At 35.6% G+C, this 7,570-nt stretch overlaps 1 pseudogene; it reads left to right on the top strand.

The window, feature by feature from the left end:
- Positions 1-1,302: 1,302 nt before the first annotated feature.
- On the top strand, positions 1,303-4,748 carry LOC132617922 (probable receptor-like protein kinase At5g24010; annotated as a pseudogene).
- Positions 4,749-7,570: the final 2,822 nt, after the last annotated feature.

Below are 7,570 nucleotides of genomic sequence, written 5' to 3'. Positions count from 1 at the left end.
GTGGACCCGATCCAATAATACTTTTCAATAATATTATTGTCTTAGGCTCAACCCCTTAGTAGATAACTTTTGGGTGTGATTCTCCTAAGGTTGTATCACAAGCCAAGATAAGTACCTCAACACTTAAGTCCACTGCCAGTGGCCAGCAGATACTGCTTTACTCCCTCTGTTCCAATTTATGTGGCACAATACAGATTTTGAGAGTCAAAAAGTTTAATTTTGGCCGTTAATTTTTGGCTCAGAATTTTAAGTTTTTTGAAATACTTGGAAACTACTTAAAAAGTAATATAAGTCAAAATAATTGATAATTCAAAATATTTAAAAGATATATGAAAAAATTACAGTGAAAGAAAGATTTTTTGTAATCTTGAAATTCGAACGGTGCCACATAAATTGGATGAAAAAATTACAGTGAAAGAAAGATTTTTTTGAATCTTGAAATTCGAATGGTGCCACATAAATTGGGACGGAGAGATTATCTTCTTTTCTCTATATGTGTCCCCAATTCCCTAACCCTTGTGAAATAGTGAAAGTTTGCTCCAGTGGAATTTTCTTTAGATATTTATAGGAAATCATGCTAGCGGACTGTTTTGGCTTTTCTAAACTAGAATTCCCACGACAAATTGACATTGTAGGACATGGGCGTCTAACAGTCGGAAATTTGGCGCATAAGGTGTTCGACTAAATTAGACATCGTAGGAATTTGAACTATATGGTGAAGTCTGAGTAACCACGCAACGACTCGTTGGTAGTCACTTAGGCTCAAGTGTGGTGTAGTAGCTAGGGGCAGATTTATAGGGTATATTATGATGCACGTGAATCTATGATCTCTCTGCGAAATTAGATATTTTATGTGCATGTTGTTTGTTGTTTAGTATAATATTATCTGCTGATAGCCATGCTATAAAAAAGATGAATGGTGTACTTGATTGAATGTTGTATTATTTACTTAGAGGAATAGGAATCAATTCTTAATATTGTATTATTTACTTACAGGAATAGGAATAAATTCTTACTCAATATAATTTTTTCCTACTACTTTTTAGAGGTGTACCATATTCTAGAAATTTTAAATCCGCTTCTGTAGCATTAAGTCCTGAGTTTTGTCATGTGGTTCACTGGCCTCTATTACAGTAGAGTGAGAGCAAGGTAAAATTAATAAATACTAAGATGATTCCTCAAAATTCAGGAATCTATTTGTGTGTAAAAGTTGTTTTCAAGATATTTTTTGGCCAATCATGACCTCAGAATTACTACTATAAAATAAGATATCCATCCAACCAATGACTAATTAGTGTAAGTCCTATTCCAAGTCAACTTGCAGTCAACTTCATCATCCTCCTTTTTTCTACATTACATTCTGCCAAAAAATCATTCATTTCATTTCAAAAACGGCATTATAATTGTCCTCTTTACTTCCCTTCACTCTTCTCCACCATGGCAAATCTTCACTCATTTTTCATCTTTTCCCTTATACTCCTTCCTTATTCCATGTCCTCATCACCTAATTACACCTTCCCTCAAAAACACTTCATCAACTGTGGTTCACATTCCTCAGTATCCGTCTCCGGCATCACCAACACCACTTTTTCCAGCGACACGAAATCTGACTCGCGCCACAGTCGCTCCGTTAACGACCCCGCTGTTATCCGGAATCTATGTAACTGCCAGAGTATTCAATCAGGTTTCTTCATATGAACTTCAAACAGTGGAAAATGGTGTTTACATGGTACGGCTTCATTTCTTTCCTTTTTCTAATCTTTTTGATGCCAAATTCGATGTTTTGGCTTCGGGGTTCTTGATTTTGTCGAATTATAGTGTCCCTGAAAAACGTAACTTACCCTGTCATCAAAGAGTTTCTGCTCCCTGTAAATGGTCCTAATTTGAAAATCGACTTTAGACCTTCTCAAGAATCGTCTTTCGCATTTGTTAACGCCATAGAAGCATATGTTACTCCTCAAGATTTCATTCCTGAATCTGCTAGTTATGTCACTCCTCAAGGAAATAGCAATATTGCTAAAAAGGCTTTGTCCTTGGGTGCTTTAACTGTAATTCATAGGATTAATGTTGGTGGCCCAAAAATTATACCTGAAAATTATACCATGAGAAGAAATTGGTTGCCTGATGATGATTACTTGTATATCAAAGATTCAGCAAAGAAGCTTGCAACGTATACTTATGGGCCTAAATATGATCTGGAAGGAGGATCCACTCAATTTGATGCTCCTCCTTTTGTTTATAAAACTGCCAAAGAAATGAATAGGGATGATGTGACACCAAGTAACAACTTGTTTCACATAACTTGGCTTTTTGGAGTAAATAAGGATACTACATTTTTTGTACGCCTACACTTCTGTGACATTGTTAGTAAACGCCGGAATAGTACAGTTTTCAATGTCTATATATATGGTCTATTTGGTCAGCCAATAGTACAGAGTTCTCCAGAATTGGCAACTCCTTTTTATAGTTGATTTTGTAGTGGATTCAGATGGTTCTGGTTTTATGAATATCTCAGTTGGCCCTCGGAGTGATTCAGTTGATAAGAATGCTTTTCTAAATGGGGTGGAAATTATGGAGCTGATTAACAAACGGGAATCAGTTCCAGAGGGAAACGGAAAAGCCAAGAATCGTTTGTTGATAATAATTGGTTCTACTGTTGGTGGTGTGGTTCCAGTCTTTGTTTCTGTAGTGGTTATCTTGTTTTGTTTGAAATCAAGAAAACCGAAACGCGCTGAGAGTGTTGATGGGCCGATGGTGAATGTTTATGCAGGAAGTAGTACAATTGGTAGCAGCACTAATCCTGAAATGAGCCTTGGGTTAAAGATACCTCTTGCTGAGATTTCGTATGCTACTCATAACTTTGATCCCAAATTTATGATTGGTGAGGGTGGTTTTGGAAAGGTTTACAAAGGAACTTTACACAATGGTGTTAAAGTGGCTGTGAAAAGAAGCGAGCCATGGAAATGGCCGAGGGTATTCATGGAATTCCAAACTGAGATAACTGCTCTTGTCCAAAATTCGTCATCAGCATCTCGTTTCATTGATTGGATTACTGTGATGAACGAAACGAGATGATACTTGTTTATGAATTCATGGAGAAGGGAACTTTGAGAGAGCATTTGTATAGTTCGAAGGAAGATGTTAGTAAATCATGTTCACGGTCAGAGTTATCGTGGGATCAAAGGCTACAAATTTGTATAGGTGCAGCTAAGGGCTTACACTACCTTCACACCGGTTTAAGTGAGCCAATTATTCACAGGGACATTAAGTCCACAAACATCCTTCTTGATGAATTTTATGTTGCCAAAGCTGCTGATTTTGGTCTCTCCAAATCAGGTCCCATTGATCAAACACATATGGTTACTGATGTTAAAGGTAGCTTCGGTTATCTTGATCCCGAGTACGTGAATACCATGCAACTGACTCAAAAATCTGATGTCTATTCTTTTGGAGTTGTACTTCTTGAAGTGCTTTCTGCTAGACCAGCTGTAGACAACCTGCTTCCGAGAAATCAAATGAACTTGGCGGAATGGGGACTTCTCTTGGATTAAAAAAAAATCAGCTAGAAAAGATAATTGACCCATTGCCTGCAAGGTAAGAGATGTCAAATGGGCAAGTTTGGCTGAATTTGGGCCAGAAGTTACTTGGACTGAAATGACTTAGGCTAAAATGGGTTATAAAATGAGTCATAACCCAACCTGCCCAACTCATATTAAATTTTAATACTATAATTTTAGATACCTAATAAACTAATTTTTCTTTATTATGATTATACGTAACATACTTCCTCCGTCGCAATTTATGTGACACTTTTCGCTTATCGAGTTTCAAAATATGTGAACTTTGACCAACATTTTAAAATATATATTTTCATTACATTGACATGAGAAGAATTGCAACTTATAGTATTTTTCATATAATTTTTGAATATATAAATATTGATTTTAAATATCGAGTTGATCTAATCCAATTTGGCTTCAAAAATTAGTCAAATTGACTCTCTATATGGGAAAAGTGTCATGTAAATTGGGTCAAAGGGAGTATCCAATACAAAATTTGTCTTTTTGAAAATATTTTGACAAAGTTTCTCTTGCATCAATTTGGGTTACAGCAGCCCAATTTTTAGATGGTTTAAAATGGGCTAGCTGAGCTAAAATATGAGCGGGCCAATAACCTGCTCAAATGTTGACGGGTTGGGGAGTCATGTTTTCATCGGCTAATTTTTCCATCCCTACTTGCAGGTAAAATTAACCCAACTTCTCTGAGGAAATTCGGGGAAACAGCAGAGAAGTGCCTGCGAGAAGATGGCAGTGATAGGCCTAGTATGGCGGATGTTTTGTGGGACTTGAACTATGCACTATCGCTTCAACACCCTGGGAAACCCCAAGAATTTCACGAAGATAGCACCAACACCGATGTTTCGTGGCAGATGGCATTGCCTGGTATTCATCGATTACCTTCTATAGATGTAAGCACAAGTTGTGTCAGTGCCAGTGAGAGTGAGAGTGAGGTTTTTTCACTATTGAAAATCGATGAAGCCAGATGATTTTAATTTGGCCTAGCTTTTGTTAGCATGCATTAATATGTACTTCCGTGTTCTTTTACTTCCTTCTGTCTTATGCAATTGTATATCACGTATCAAAACAGTGCTGCAACTATATTCACGGTTCATTTTCTGCATTGGATAACAGGCAAATGCCTCTAACAATGCATCTGTATTAATAGAATATAATGTTCATAAAGTCTGATGTCTATCCTCCCATAGTGTCTGGTTTTAGTTTTTGTTAAAGATTTTTAAAGAGCACTTATTGGACTCAACTAATGTTTCAATTGCCAACAATTCTTTTTTATGTGAATTTTGAATAACCTATTCATATTTTAGTTGAAATATTAACTACTAATACAACAACAGACCCAGTGAAATCCCACCAATTGAATCTGGGAAATATTCAACTACTAATATGAAATGAAAAAAATAATACCCCATAATACAAACCTATGAAATAAGTAGTAATTCCCTCTGTCTCAATTTATGTTATACACTTTTCTTTTTAGTCTATCCCAAAAAAAAAAAACATTTTTATATTTAGAAATAATTTAACTTGACGCTTCTCCTTTTACCCTTAATGAAATAATTTTGAGCCACACAAATATCTAGGACTTGTAATAGATCACAAGTTTCAAAAGTCTTCCTTTCTTTCCTAGATCACAAGTTTCAAAAGTCTTCCTTTCTTTCTTAAAAATTGTACCTAGTCTAACTATATCACATAAATTGAGACGAAGGGAGCACTATTTTTGAAAAATTGTAATCAGTAACAAACTTCCATGTTCCTTATAAAAAGTTAAAGCTGTGAAATTACCTACTAGCACCTTTTTGGGGCCTAAAGCTTGGTATTTAAGTGGAGAGGGTATAACCATTGTAACCAAGTTGGGCAGATGAATTTCAATCATAAAAAAACAAGTGATGTCTTAGGTTGAGTCATTAGTTGTGGTTTAATAGCGATTAGATCAAGTTTCTATCAACTATTTAAAAGAAGGCTTAAGTCATAGATAACCCCCTAAACTTTACCACATTTTCCTCTGGGCTATCTAAACCGAGGATTGTACCTATTGGGTACCTAAACCAGTCTAAATTTGATCCTATTGGGTACCTTTTTCACAATAATCAGCAAAATTAAGAGAGTGTATTACACTCTCCATGACGTGGAAACTTTGTCCAATGAAAACGTGACACGTGGCGGTGGGGTCCATCATAATAATTAAAAAATAAATTATACACCCCCCCAAAATTTTCATCTCCTTCGCCGCCCCCCTCCAACTGCAAAAGAAACCGGCTGCCGCTCCCCCCACCCCACCAATAATTTATTCCCCTTTTCTTCTCTTATTTAGGTCTATCAATGTCTTTACAAGACCCACCAACCTTTAATGAAAGGTGAGATAAAAAAAGAGTCATAGTAATGGTGAATCCCCATTTTTTTCCGGTGAACGAGTCATAGTAATGGTGAATCCCTATTTTTTCCGGTGAACAAGATGGTAATGCTACTTTTCAGATCTAAAAAAGACAAAAAAAAATGGTGGTAAAAAATAACATCCAATTCAAAATTAATTTTATATAAATAATTAAAAGAAATGAAGTGTTATAATGAAGAAGTAGAAGGGAAGAGAACGTACATTGGATTAAAAAAAAAAGGAAGAAGAAGGAGAAGAGAAGAGAACTATAGTGAAGAAGAAGAGAAAAAAAAAAGGAACGGTGGGGTGAGGTCAGGGGACAGACAGGCAGAGGGGTGGGGGGGGGGGGGAGGTGTGTTAGTTTTTTATTTATTTATCTATTAAATTTTATTTAAAAGAGGTAAAATTTTAACAAAAAAAAAAATTAAGGATGAAAGGGCTGTCCACGCGCCCAACAAAAAGTGGACTCAATTGCTGCGCCACGTAGGCAAAAGGTACCCGATAGGATCAAATTTAGACTGGTTTAGGTACCCTTACCCTAACGCCCAACAAAAAGTGGACTCAATTGTTGCGCCACGTAGGCGCCACATCGGCAAAAGGTACCCAATAGGATCAAATTTAGACGAGTTTAGGTACTCAATAGGTACAACCCTCGGTTTAGATAGTCCAGAGAAAAATATGATAAAGTTTAGGAGGCTATCTATGACTTTAGCCTTAAAAGAATGAAGAACATAACTTAGTATCAGTGGGAGAAGATTACAAAGATTTAATACCTCCAAATTACACTTTGTTTTAAAAAATCATACCTCACGGAGCATGTGATTTTAGTTAGTAGAATAAAATATTTAGCTAGGTCTTGGTCCCAAAATGAAGTCTTTTATAGCACAAGCTAAGGGAGATATGATATTTTTCTATATATAATAAGTGTCATGGAGGGACGAACACAAGAGTCCCTCCTTGTACTCATTGCTTCACAAATTGTACCCGCATTAAATTCTTGTACCATGAGCTATATAATTTGTACATTTTATCCAATTATTTTTATATCTCATGTAAACATGTGTCATAGTACTTAATATTTATTCCCTTCTCATTTATAGACGTATGCACTTTAAATTTAATTTTCCGACATATTTATTTCCTCCGTGCACTTTTACTTGTTCACTTTTGACTTTTCGTGTTCTAGCTGAATATTTATTCTCTTCTCATGTATAGACTTATGCAGTTCAATTTTAATTCTCCTACACAAATTTATTTCCTCCGTGCACTTTAATTTGTTCACTTTTGACTTTTCACATTCTTTGAGAATTAATAAATCCCACGTGGATATATGTCATAGTACGGAATATTTATTCTCTTCACATGTATACACTTATGCACTTCTATTTTATTTTTCCGACACATATTTATTTCCTCCGTGCACTTTTACTTGTTTAATTTGACTTTTCACGTTATTTAAGAATTAACAAATGAAGTACTCCTTCCGTCCCATATTACTTGGCCACATTACTATAATTGACTTTTGACGTTCTTTAAGAATTAATAAAAATGAAGTACTCCCTTCATCCATATTAACGTAGACATGTGTCATAGTACTTAATATTTAATTCCCTTCTCATGT

Source organism: Lycium barbarum, chromosome 11 (genome assembly GCF_019175385.1).
Source record: "Lycium barbarum isolate Lr01 chromosome 11, ASM1917538v2, whole genome shotgun sequence".
In the NCBI taxonomy this organism is placed as follows: Eukaryota; Viridiplantae; Streptophyta; class Magnoliopsida; order Solanales; family Solanaceae; genus Lycium; species Lycium barbarum.
Note: the sequence above shows the minus strand (reverse complement) of the source record. Positions and strands in the feature narration are given on the sequence as shown.